This window comes from Lytechinus variegatus, chromosome 3 (assembly GCF_018143015.1).
Source record: "Lytechinus variegatus isolate NC3 chromosome 3, Lvar_3.0, whole genome shotgun sequence".
NCBI lineage: Eukaryota > Metazoa > Echinodermata > Echinoidea > Temnopleuroida > Toxopneustidae > Lytechinus > Lytechinus variegatus.
Genome location: NC_054742.1, coordinates 5552007 through 5565217, shown reverse-complemented (window position 1 = coordinate 5565217; position 13211 = coordinate 5552007).

The following is a 13211-nucleotide window of genomic DNA, read 5'->3' as shown; positions in this document are numbered from 1 at the left end:
ATATCACAAAAACGTCAAAATTATTATGTTTCTAATACATTTTTAAAACATTCTTAGAGAAAATCAGAAAAAACATTTTCAAAAATGTTCTGTTGAAATAATTTCGAAAACATATTTTCATGACTGTTAGATATTATTGCCATAACATCCTAAGAACGTTTTAAAATGTTATGTTTACATTAATCATGTAACATTCTAAAAAAAAGTGATAAAAATATTTTAGCTTTCAAGTTAAGAATGCTCTTTCATATCATTTAAATAACAAGATTAGACATTTTGATAAGATGTTTTAATAATATTTATTAAAAATGTCTTTAATGTTTTCTTTTCAGGCCATCAAATCATTATGTATGCTTCATATCAATAACGTTTATTTAATGTTTAACATATCGGGGATAATGTTTGATTAATGTTATTCAGATGTTCTTAAGAAACGGGTTTTTTTTTAATTAAAGCGACGTTAAGTGTTAAACTTATAAGATCTTAAAAAATCGTTATAGCGACGTTATGTGTTACACTGTTAGAAAATTTATCCTTAAAATAAAAGAAGTTCCTGCAGCAGCAGAGTCTCGAGAACACCTGTTACCAGATTGCGTAATCTCACAGAAAATTGGTATTTGGTGTATGGAACTTTACAAATTTCCGTTATTAAAACACCCTTTTCCCTTTTTTAAACAGATCTGGGGCCGATTGCACGAAAGGGTCTTTGCAAGGACCGTCTTTCGTGTCGCCCATCTCTATGATGCGCCATGTGAAACGCATTTTAAATAAATCATCTGCAAACATATTTCATTCGTCCGTTCAAATAAACAAAGTATTTGTTTATTAAATGATGTATATCATGAAATTGTATAAAATTTGATTTAAAAGCAAGCTAACGAATCTTATTCTTTATCATAAATTTCAGAAACATCCCGCTTATAGCATATTATAAAAGATGGGCGACACGAAAGACGGTCCTTGGAAAGACCCTTTAGTGCAATCGGCCCCTGTTCTATTAAAGGACAAGTCCGCCCCAACAAAAAGATGATTGAACTAGAACTGCAATCGTTTCAGAACGATGTGCATGCATTGACGCCTCTGATTTAATAGAGGGCAAGAAACAGGAGGAGATCAAGAGAAAACTCTAGATGATATACATTCTCAAAATATTAGAGGGCGCTATTTCTTAAAGGAATGATCACTGATGCGTAAAACACAGTTGGAGTATGTGAAATGATACAATTGGCAAACCCTGAAAACATGAGACCAAAATAAATTCAAACAAGGAAGTTATGGCAATTTAACTATTTCAAGACTTTGCAATAGAAGGCGCTATTTTTAAAGGTTACGGTCCCTAATTATGGACAGTATGTCTACCAAATCAGAATGAATTTGGATGAGAAACGGAGGCAGGAGAGGACTAACAAAAATTACATGTTAATCAAATTGGATTTTGGCAGATTTTGCTTTTCATAGGAAATTACATTCTCGAGTCAAACAATTTCGTCCATTCTTAGACCATGTGGCCGCTGAAGAAAGAGAGAGAAAGACGCAGAGAGAGTAATAGAAATAAGCATACAAATTCGCTGACAATTCATTAACGTAACCCAGTGTTAAAGGGGAATCCAGCCTTGGCCATAAAATGTTGTGTTGGGAAGGAGAAAAATAAATTAAACAGAATGGTGAAAGTTTGAAAGAAATTGGACAAGCAATAAGAAAGTTATAGCTGCTTTAAAATTGAGATCAGTAATACTATGTAGATTTCAAATTGGCAACTGGGTAAGTAAATTATGACAAGAGGCAAGGACAACTTTCCCATAGGCCATGTACTTTATTATCAGGGATTTGTGGTTTTCTCCTAAGTACCCATTCCCCTGGGGCAGTAATCTAAATATAACCCATGTAGTATATTGTTTTATGTCCTCATGAAAGAAAAATATAATTTGAAATAAAACTTTTGGGAAAAATGACATTTTAGCCATAATATGTATTGGAGTACATGGAAGAGTAGTCCTTGCCTTACATCACTATGACATCCCATATGCGGCCAATTTGAAATCTCCATGGGTATAGTGATTACCAGTATTTACAACTTTTAAAAATTCATATCTTTCTTTTCGTTTGTCTAATATTGTTCAAACTTTCACCTATCAACTTGTCTGATTTTTCTTTTCCTTATAAAAACAAGTTTTTATTTGGGTTGGATTCCCCTTTAAGTACATATCAGAACGATGTGCATGCATAAACTGAGTTTATCGCCTTATTGGACAAATGGCGTGCCATAGTACGTTCAGTTCGTTTTTGCGCGAAACCGATGCAATAGACACTGTGTACAATTCTGTTGTTGATAATGTGTACATAGTGAGCAGTATACCATGTGTTCAGATTGACTTATCTTGAAATTTTCTGTTGTAACCTATGTCGTATTTGGTATCACTGGAAAGAGTATTCCAATGCGGTGACATTGATACCACTTTTATTTGTGCGCAGGCAATAGACCGGAAGTAAATGCCATATAAAGAAAGACATTAAAAATGAAGGTTTTGCACAATAATTTTAAGCTGACGTCAGCAATTTGTTAGTTTCTGTTACAAAAGGTTGACGAACTGTTGAAGTATATATCAATACTCATATCTGCCAAGTTAGAAATAATAAGCTTCAATAATAAGGAAATAAGAGCAAGTTGAAGTTGTGCTGGCATTGAAGTGCCTTTTGGGGTATTTTGCTGATTTTCGGGAGCATTTTTCAGATATTTTGTCAGTTGTAAGGTATATATTTTTTTAAATGGCATGAAAGGGCATATCTTGAAGACCCTAAATCCAAGAAAGGGTACGGGTTTGGCCATGCATGACGCAATGAGGAGCATTCAAAGGTAAGTGTTTTTGAAACTTTAGAGGGCGCTATTTCAATGACGAAAAATCAGTGATGCGTGAAAACTCAGTAGTATGTATGATATGGTACTGTAATCAACTCCTGAATATATGAGCTCGAAATGAATAAAAACAAGAAAATTATGGCCATTTTACGATTTTTTGACTTTACATTTTAATAAATATGAAGTTTTTGAAGGAAGGCTATTTCGGATTTGAATTTAAGGCATGAAGATGGCATTTTGAAGGTCAAGTTATACGTCGCAGATGACGGAGCAACTCTTGGACTATCTATAGCAATTTGTTAGAAGTCTTTAGCATGCAGGATAACTGAGATATGAAAGAATGAAAAAAGGTATTGAAATGGACTTGAAATGGACAAAATGGCGCCTGGATGGTCATGCATGAGTGATTTTGGAAAATGGAAGACGAGAGGCACAACTAGGGATGCTGGACAACATGTCTACCAAATTTGGTTGAATTTGGATGAAGGACGGAGCCAGGGTAGAGCTAACAAAACCATGTGTTAAACAAATGGGATTTTGGTGGAAGAAGAAGAAGATTACGGACTAGAACTGCAATCGTTTCAGAACGATGTGCATGCATTGACGCCTCTGATTTAATAGAGGGCAAGAAACAGAAGGAGATAGAGAGAAAACTCTAGATGATATACATTCTCAAAATATTAGAGGGCGCTATTTTTTTAAAGAATGGTCACCGATGCATAAAACACAGTTGGAGTATGTGAAATGATACAATTGGCAAACCCTGAAAACATGAGACCAAAATAAATTCAAACAAGGAAGTTATGGCAATTTAACTATTTCAAGACTTTGCACGAGAGGGCGCTATTTCTAAAGGTTATGGTCACTAATTATGGACAATATGTCTATCAAATCAAAATGAATTTGGATGAGAAACGGAGGCAGCCGAAGACTAACAAAAATTACATTTAATCAAATTGGATTTTGGCAGATTTTGCCTTCCATAGGAAGTTACATTCTCGAGTCAAACAGATTTCGTCCATTTTTAGACCATGTGGCCGCTGAACAAAGAGAGAGAGAGAGAGATAAAGACGTAGAGAGAGTAATAGAAATAAGCATACAAATTCACTGACAATTCATTAACGTAACCCAGTGTTAAGTACATATCAGAACGATGTGCATGCATGAACTGAGTTTATCAATGCAATAGACACTGTGTACAATTCTGTTGTTGATAATGTGTGCATAGTGAGCAGTATACCATGTGTTCAGATTGACTTATCTTGAAATTTTCTGTTGTAACCTATGTCGTATTTGGTATCACTGGAAAGAGTATTCCAATGCGGTGACATTGATACCACTTTTATTTGTGCGCAGGCAATAGACCGGAAGTAAATGCCATATAAAGAAAGACATTAAAAATGAAGGTTTTGCACAATAATTTGAGGCTGACGTCAGATTTTTGTCAGTTTTTGTTACAAAAGGTTAACGAACGGTTGAAGTATATATCAATACTCATATCAGCCAAGTTAGAAAGAATAAGCTTCAATAATAAGGAAATAAGAGCAAGTTGAAGTTGTGCTGGCATTAAAGTGCATTTTGGGGTATTTTGCTGATTTTCGGGAGCATTTTTCAGATATTTCGTCAGTTGTAAGGTATATATTTTTTTAAATGGCATGAAAGATCATATCTTGAAGACCCTAAATTCAAAAAAGGGTACGGGTTTGGCCACGCATGACGCAATGAGGAGCATTCAAAGGTAAGCGTTTTTGAAACTTTAGAGGGCGCTATTTCGATGCCGGAAGGTCAATGATGCGTGAAAACTCAGTAGCCTGTATGTTATGATACCGTAATCAATTCTTGAAATAATGAGTTCAAAATGAATCAAAACAAGAAAGTTATGGCCATTTTACGAATTTATGACTTTACATTTCAATAAATATGACGTTTTTGAAGGAAGGCTATTTCGGATTTGAATTTAGGACATGAAGATGGCATTTTGAAGGTCAGGTTATACGTCGCAGATGATAGAGAAAGTCTTGGACTATCTATAGCAATTTGTTAGAAGTCTGTAGCATGCAGGATAATTGAGATATGAAAGAATGAAGAATGGTATGCAAATGGACTTGAAATTGACAAAATGGCGCCTGGATGGTCATGCATGAGTGATTTTGGAAAATGGAAGACGAGAGGCACAACTAGGGATGCTGGACAACATGTCTACCAAATTTGGTTGAATTTGGATGAAGGACGGAGTCAGGGTAGAGCTAACAAAACCATGTGTTAAACAAATGGGATTTTGGTGGAAGAAGAAGAAGAAGAAGAAGACTAGAACTGCAATCGTTTCAGAACGATGTGCATGCATTGACGCCTCTGATTTAATAGAGGGCAAGAAACAGGAGGAGATCAAGAGAAAACTCTAGATGATATACATTCTCAAAATATTAGAGGGCGCTATTTTTTAAAAGAATGGTCACTGATGCGTAATACACAGTTGGAGTACATGTACGTGAAACGATACAATTGGCAAACCCTGAAAACATGAGACCAAAATAAATTCAAACAAGGAAGTTATGGCAATTTAACTATTTCAAGACTTTGCAATAGAAGGCGCTATTTCTAAAGGTTATGGTCCCTAATTATGAACAGTATGTCTACCAAATCAGAATGAATTTGGATGAGAAACGGAGGCAGGAGAGGACTAACAAAAATTACATGTTAAATTGGATTTTGGCAGATTTTGCTTTTCATAGGAAATTACATTCTCGAGTCAAACAAATTTCGTCCATTTTTAGACCATGTGGCCACTGAAGAAAGAGAGAGAGAGAGAGAAAGACGCAGAGAGAGTAATAGAAATAAGCATACAAATTCGCTGACAATTCATCAACGTAACCCAGTGTTAAGTACATACCAGAATGATGTGCATGCATAAACTGAGTTTATCGCCTTACTGGACAAATGGCGTGCCATAGTAGTTCGTTTTTTTGCGAAACCGATGCAATAGACACTGTGTACAATTCTGTTGTTGATAATGTGTACATAGTGAGCAGTATACCATGTGTTCAGATTGACTTATCTTGAAATTTTCTGTTGTGACCTATGTCGTATTTGGTATCACTGGAAAGAGTATTCCAATGCGGTGACATTGATACCACTTTTATTTTTGAGCAGGCAATAGACCGGAAGTAAATGCCATATAAAGAAAGACATTAAAAATGAAGGTTTTGCACAATAATTTGAAGCTGACGTCAGATTTTTGTCAGTTTTTGTTACAAAAGGTTGACGAACGGTTGAAGTATATATCAATACTCATATCAGCCAAGTTAGAAAGAATAAGCTTCAATAATAAGGAAATAAGAGCAAGTTGAAGTTGTGCTGGCATTAAAGTGCATTTTGGGGTATTTTGCTGATTTTCGGGAGCATTTTTCAGATATTTCGTTAGTTGTAAGGTATATATTTTTTTAATGGCATGAAAGATCATATCTTGAAGACCCTAAATTCAAAAAAGGGTACGGGTTTGGCCACGCATGACGCAATGAGGAGCATTCAAAGGTAAGCGTTTTTGAAACTTTAGAGGGCGCTATTTCGATGACGGAAGGTCAATGATGCGTAAAAACTCAGTAGCTTGTATGTTATGATACCGTAATCAATTCTTGAAATAATGAGTTCAAAATGAATCAAAACAAGAAAGTTATGGCCATTTTACGAATTTATGACTTTACATTTCAATAAATATGACGTTTTTGAAGGAAGGCTATTTCGGATTTGAATTTAGGACATGAAGATGGCATTTTGAAGGTCAGGTTATACGTCGCAGATGATAGAGCAACTCTTTGACTATCTATAGCAATTTGTTAGAAGTCTGTAGCATGCAGGATAATTGAGATATGAAAGAATGAAGAATGGTATGCAAATGGACTTGAAATGGACAAAATGGCGCCTGGATGGTCATGCATGAGTGATTTTGGAAAATGGAAGACGAGAGGCACAACTAGGGATGCTGGACAACATGTCTACCAAATTTGGATGAATTTGGATGAGGGACGGAGTCAGGGTAGAGCTAACAAAACCATGTGTTAAACAAATGGGATTTTGGTGGAAGAAGAAGAAGAAGAAGACTAGAACTGCAATCGTTTCAGAACGATGTGCATGCATTGACGCCTCTGATTTAATAGAGGGCAAGAAACAGAAAGAGATAGAAAGAAAACTGTAGATGATATACATTCTCAAAATATTAGAGGGCGCTATTTCTTAAAGGAATGGTCACTGATGCGTAAAACACAGTTAAATTATGTGAAATGATACAATTGGCAAACCCTGAAAATATGAGACAAAAATAAATTCAAAGGAAGTTATGGCAATTCAACTATTTTAAGACTTTGCAATAGAGGGCGCTATTTCTAAAGTTATGGTCACTAATTATGGATAACATGTCTACCAAATTAGAATGAATTTTGATGAGGAACGGTGGCAGGGGAGGACTAACAAATATTACATGTTAATCAAATTGGATATTAGCACATTTTGCTGTCCATAGGAAGTTACATTCTCGAGTAAAAATTTTTAGACCATATTGGCGGCCCATACGTGGTTGTTGAAAATGTGTGCATTGTGAGCAGTATACCATGTGTTCAGATTGACTTATCTTGAAATTTTCTGTTGTAACCTATGTCGTATTTGGTATCACTGGAAAGAGTATTCCAATGCGGTGACATTGATACCACTTTTATTTGTGTGGAAGCAATAGACCGGAAGTAAATGCCATATAAAGAAAGACATTAAAAATGAAGGTTTTGCACAATAATTTTAAGCTACCGTCAGCAATTTGTTAGTTTCTGTTACAAAACATTAACGAACTGTTTAAGTATATATCAATACTCATATCTGCCAAGTTAAAAAGAATAAGCTTCAATAATGAGGAAATAAGAGCAAGTTGAAGTTGTGCTGGCAGTAAAGTGCATTTTGGGGTATTTTGCTGATTTTCGGGAGCATTTTTGAGATATTTCGTCAGTTGTAAGGTATATATTTTTTTAAATGGCATGAAAGGGCATATCTTGAAGACCCTAAATCCAAGAAAGGGTACGGGTTTGGCCATGCATGACGCAATGAGGGGCATTCAAAGATAAGCGTTTTTGAAACTTTAGAGGGCGCTATTTCAATGACGGAAGATCAATGATGCGTGAAAACTTAGTAGCATGTATGTTATGATACCGTGATCAATTTCTAAGAGAATGAGCGCAAAATGAATAAAAACACAAAAGTTACGGCCATTTTACGACTTTTAGACATTACATTTCAATAAATATGAAGTTTTTGAAGGAAGGCTATTTCGGATTTGAATTTAAGGCATGAAGATGGCATTTTGAAGGTCAAGTTATACGTCGCAGATGATGGAGCAACTCTTGGACTATCTATAGCAATTTGTTAGAAGTCTGTAGCATGCAGGATAACTGAGATATGAAAGAATGAAGAATGGTATGCAAATGGACTTGAAATTGACAAAATGGCGCCTGGATGGTCATGCATGAGTGATTTTGGAAAATGGAAGACGAGAGGCACAACTAGGGATGCTGGACAACATGTCTACCAAATTTGGATGAATTTGGATGAGGGACGGAGTCAGGGTAGAGCTAACAAAACCATGTGTTAAACAAATGGGATTTTGGTGGAAGAAGAAGAAGAAGAAGACTAGAACTGCAATCGTTTCAGAACGATGTGCATGCATTGACGCCTCTGATTTAATAGAGGGCAAGAAACAGGAGGAGATCAAGAGAAAACTCTAGATGATATACATTCTCAAAATATTAGAGGGCGCTATTTCTTAAAGGAATGATCACTGATGCGTAAAACACTGTTGGAGTATGTGAAATGATACAATTGGCAAACCCTGAAAACATGAGACCAAAATAAATTCAAACAAGGAAGTTATGGCAATTTAACTATTTCAAGACTTTGCAATAGAAGGCGCTATTTCTAAAGGTTATGGTCCCTAATTATGGACAGTATGTCTACCAAATCAGAATGAATTTGGATGAGAAACGGAGGCAGGAGAGGACTAACAAAAATTACATGTTAATCAAATTGGATTTTGGCAGATTTTGCTTTTCATAGGAAATTACATTCTCGAGTAAAACAAATTTCGTCCATTTTTAGACCATGTGGCCGCTGAAGAAAGAGAGAGAGAGAGAAAGACGCAGAGAGAGTAATAGAAATAAGCATACAAATTCGCTGACAATTCATCAACGTAACCCAGTGTTAAGTACATATCAGAACGATGTGCATGCATAAACTGAGTTTATCGCCTTATTGGACAAATGGCGTGCCATAGGACGTTCAGTTCGTTTTTTGCGCGAAACCGATGCAATAGACACTGTGTACAATTCTGTTGTTGATAATGTGTACATAGTGAGCAGTATACCATGTGTTCAGATTGACTTATCTTGAAATTTTCTGTTGTAACCTATGTCGTATTTGGTATCACTGGAAAGAGTATTCCAATGCGGTGACATTGATACCACTTTTATTTGTGCGCAGGCAATAGACCGGAAGTAAATGCCATATAAAGAAAGACATTAAAAATGAAGGTTTTGCACAAGTGCCATAGGACGTTCAGTTCGTTTTTGCGCGAAACCGATGCAATAGACACTGTGTACAATTCTGTTGTTGATAATGTGTACATAGTGAGCAGTATACCATGTGTTCAGATTGACTTATCTTGAAATTTTCTGTTGTAACCTATGTCGTATTTGGTATCACTGGAAAGAGTATTCCAATGCGGTGACATTGATACCACTTTTATTTGTGCGCAGGCAATAGACCGGAAGTAAATGCCATATAAAGAAAGACATTAAAAATGAAGGTTTTGCACAATAATTTGAAGCTGACGTCAGATTTTTGTCAGTTTTTGTTACAAAAGGTTGACGAACGGTTGAAGTATATATCAATACTCATATCAGCCAAGTTAGAAAGAATAAGCTTCAATAATAAGGAAATAAGAGCAAGTTGAAGTTGTGCTGGCATTACAGTGCATTTTGGGGTATTTTGCTGATTTTCGGGAGCATTTTTCAGATATTTCGTCAGTTGTAAGGTATATATTTTTTTAAATGGCATGAAAGATCATATCTTGAAGACCCTAAATTCAAAAAAGGGTACGGGTTTGGCCACGCATGACGCAATGAGGAGCATTCAAAGGTAAGCATTTTTTAACTTTAGAGGGCGCTATTTCGATGACGGAAGGTCAATGATGCGTGAAAACTCAGTAGCTTGTATGTTATGATACCGTAATCAATTCTTGAAATAATGAGTTCAAAATGAATCAAAACAAGAAAGTTATGGCTATTTTACGAATTCATGACTTTACATTTCAATAAATATGACGTTTTTGAAGGAAGGCTATTTCGGATTTGAATTTAGGACATGAAGATGGCATTTTGAAGGTCAGGTTATACGTCGCAGATGATAGAGAAAGTCTTGGACTATCTATAGCAATTTGTTAGAAGTCTGTAGCATGCAGGATAATTGAGATATGAAAGAATGAAGAATGGTATGCAAATGGACTTGAAATTGACAAAATGGCGCCTGGATGGTCATGCATGAGTGATTTTGGAAAATGGAAGACGAGAGGCACAACTACAGATGCTGGACAACATGTCTACCAAATTTGGATGAATTTGGATGAGGGACGGAGTCAGGGTAGAGCTAACAAAATCATGTATTAAACAAATGGGATTTTGGTGGAAGAAGAAGAAGAAGAAGAAGAAGACTAGAACTGCAATCGTTTCAGAACGATGTGCATGCATTGACGCCTCTGATTTAATAGAGGGCAAGAAACAGGAGGAGATCAAGAGAAAACTCTAGATGATATACATTCTCAAAATATTAGAGGGCGCTATTTCTTAAAGGAATGATCACTGATGTGTAAAACATAGTTGGAGTATGTGAAATGATGCAATTGGCAAACCCTGAAAACATAAGACCAAAATAAATTCAAACAAGGAAGTTATGGCAATTTAACTATTTCAAGACTTTGCAATAGAAGGCGCTATTTCTAAAGGTTATGGTCCCTAATTATGGACAGTATGTCTACCAAATCAGAATGAATTTGGATGAGAAACGGAGGCAGGAGAGGACTAACAAAAATTACATGTTAATCAAATTGGATTTTGGCAGATTTTGCTTTTCATAGGAAATTACATTCTCGAGTAAAACAAATTTCGTCCATTTTTAGACCATGTGGCCGCTGAAGAAAGAGAGAGAGAGAAAGACGCAGAGAGAGTAATAGAAATAAGCATACAAATTCGCTGACAATTCATCAACGTAACCCAGTGTTAAGTACATATCAGAACGATGTGCATGCATAAACTGAGTTTATCGCCTTATTGGACAAATGGCGTGCCATAGGACGTTCAGTTCGTTTTTGCGCGAAACCGATGCAAAAGACACTGTGTACAATTCTGTTGTTGATAATGTGTACATAGTGAGCAGTATACCATGTGTTCAGATTGACTTATCTTGAAATTTTCTGTTGTAACCTATGTCGTATTTGGTATCACTGGAAAGAGTATTCCAATGCGGTGACATTGATACCACTTTTATTTGTGCGCAGGCAATAGACCGGAAGTAAATGCCATATAAAGAAAGACATTAAAAATGAAGGTTTTGCACAATAATTTGAAGCTGACGTCAGATTTTTGTCAGTTTTTGTTACAAAAGGTTGACGAACGGTTGAAGTATATATCAATACTCATATCAGCCAAGTTAGAAAGAATAAGCTTCAATAATAAGGAAATAAGAGCAAGTTGAAGTTGTGCTGGCATTAAAGTGCATTTTGGGGTATTTTGCTGATTTTCGGGAGCATTTTTCAGATATTTCGTCAGTTGTAAGGTATATATTTTTTTAAATGGCATGAAAGGGCATATCTTGAAGACCCTAAATCCAAGAAAGGGTACGGGTTTGGCCATGCATGACGCAATGAGGAGCATTCAAAGGTGTTTTTGAAACTTTAGAGGGCGCTATTTCAATGACGAAAAATCAGTGATGCGTGAAAACTGAGTAGTATGTATGATACGTTACTGTAATCAACTCCTGAATATATGAGCTCGAAATGAATAAAAACAAGAAAATTATGGCCATTTTACGATTTTTTGACTTTACATTTTAATAAATATGAAGTTTTTGAAGGAAGGCTATTTCGGATTTGAATTTAAGGCATGAAGATGGCATTTTGAAGGTCAAGTTATACGTCGCAGATGACGGAGCAACTCTTGGACTATCTATAGCAATTTGTTAGAAGTCTTTAGCATGCAGGATAACTGAGATATGAAAGAATGAAGAATGGTATGCAAATGGACTTGAAATTGACAAAATGGCGCCTGGACGGTCATGCATGAGTGATTTTGGAAAATGGAAGACGAGAGGCACAACTAGGGATGCTGGACAACATGTCTACCAAATTTGGTTGAATTTGGATGAAGGACGGAGCCAGGGTAGAGCTAACAAAACCATGTGTTAAACAAATGGGATTTTGGTGGAAGAAGAAGAAGAAGAAGACTAGAACTGCAATCGTTTCAGAACGATGTGCATGCATTGACGCCTCTGATTTAATAGAGGGCAAGAAACAAAAAGAGATAGAAAGAAAACTTTAGATGATATACATTCTCAAAATATTAGAGGGCGCTATTTCTTAAATGAATGGTCACTGATGCGTAAAACACAGTTAGATTATGTGAAATGATATGGCAAACCCTGAAAATATGAGACAAAAATAAATTCAAAGGAAGTTATGGCAATTCAACTATTTTAAGACTTTGCAATAGAGGGCGCTATTTCTAAATTTATGGTCACTAATTATGAATAACATGTCTACCAAATTAGAATGAATTTTGATGAGGAACGGTGGCAGGGGAGGACTAATAAATATTACATGTTAATCAAATTGGATATTAGCACTTTTTGCTGTCCATAGGAAGTTACATTCTCGAGTAAAATTTTTTAGACCATATTGGCGGCCCATACGTGGTTGTTGAAAATGTGTGCATTGTGAGCAGTATACCATGTGTTCAGATTGACTTATCTTGAAATTTTCTGTTGTAACCTATGTCGTATTTGGTATCACTGGAAAGAGTATTCCAATGCGGTGACATTGATACCACTTTTATTTGTGCGCAGGCAATAGACCGGAAGTAAATGCCATATAAAGAAAGACATTAAAAATGAAGGTTTTGCACAATAATTTTAAGCTGACGTCAGCAATTTGTTAGTTTCTGTTACAAAACATTAACGAACTGTTGAAGTATATATCAATACTCATATCTGCCAAGTTAGAAAGAATAAGCTTCAATAATAAGGAAATAAGAGCAAGTTGAAGTTGTGCTGG